Source organism: Chrysochloris asiatica, unplaced genomic scaffold, assembly GCF_000296735.1.
Source record: "Chrysochloris asiatica unplaced genomic scaffold, ChrAsi1.0 scaffold00015, whole genome shotgun sequence".
Taxonomy (NCBI): domain Eukaryota; kingdom Metazoa; phylum Chordata; class Mammalia; order Afrosoricida; family Chrysochloridae; genus Chrysochloris; species Chrysochloris asiatica.
Genome location: NW_006408533.1, coordinates 32,054,690 through 32,055,853, shown reverse-complemented (window position 1 = coordinate 32,055,853; position 1,164 = coordinate 32,054,690). Strand labels below are relative to the sequence as shown.

At 42.2% G+C, this 1,164-nt stretch overlaps 1 protein-coding gene across 1 annotated transcript in view; it reads left to right on the top strand.

Moving 5' to 3' along the window:
- LOXHD1 (lipoxygenase homology domains 1) overlaps positions 1-1,164 on the top strand; it is a 211,359-nt gene that overhangs the window by 15,095 nt on the left and 195,100 nt on the right. The gene's annotated exons all lie outside the window — the stretch shown is intronic.

The following is a 1,164-nucleotide window of genomic DNA, read 5'->3' as shown; positions in this document are numbered from 1 at the left end:
ATGGATGTTTACAGCTGTTTCTCTTCATTTTGAGTTGTGCCCTATCAGCAAATGAAAGTCCTGTGGGCTTTTCTCCCATGAGCTTTACTCCATTCGCATTATCATGGTCAACTCTACTTTGAGGAGGCAGCTCTTCCCCAGTTGCATTTTGAGTGCCTTCCAACCCGAGGGACTCATTTTTCGACACTATATTTGACAGTGTTTTTCTGCTATTCATAAGGTGTCCAGTGACTAAAGATTCGGAAGTAGTTTGTCACTATTTCTTCCTAGTCTATCTTTGTCTGGAAGCTCATCTGAAACCTGTCCACCATGGGTGACCCTGCTGGTTATTTAAAATACCAGTGGCATAGCTTTTAGAGTCACAGAAACTCACAAGCCACCACAGTATGACAAACTGACAGACAAGTGATGGCCATTTGTTTTTACGTGGAAACTGTCACTTTAAATTTCAAGGAGATCTGTGCGCATGCCTAGTAGAACCCTTCAGGGGTGGGGGTAGGGTACCCATTTGCTCAGGCATCCCCTCTAGTCACCAGAATGGAGGTGTGCAGACAGCGAGAGACCAATGAACAGATACCAAAAAATGAATGCCCACATCTGTACCTCCGTGGTTCTGTCAAGCATTCGTGGCTAAGGGCGATGGCTTAACAGCAAGATAAGCAACCTATAGCAAAGCCATATAGGGTTTCCAAGGAGCAACTGGTGAGCTTGCACCACTGATCTTGCAGTTCAAACTGACTTTACAGTCCATTAACCCACAGAGCTACACCAGGACACACATTCTCTCTCTCTTTCTCTTTATCTATCTATCTACAGAGAGACAAGAACAAATAACTGATGCTTTATAATAGCTTTACTGTCTAGACAATACTTTTGTGTAAACCCTCCCACGCTATTGTTTTTAAATGAAATTAGTATCCTGTTTGTATGGATCACTCCATTTGCACATTCTGTTTTTAACCTGCTTTTTCTTTTAAGCCTATGTCATACATGTGCTTCAATTTTATGAAATATTCTTATTTTTATTGTGTTAAGTATACATGTAACAAAAGGAGCTCTGGTAGTGTAGTAGTTACGAATTGGGCTGCTAACCTCAAGGTCAGCCGTTGGAAACTACCAGCCATTCCGCGGGAGAAAGATGAGGCTTTCAGCTCCTGTAAAAAC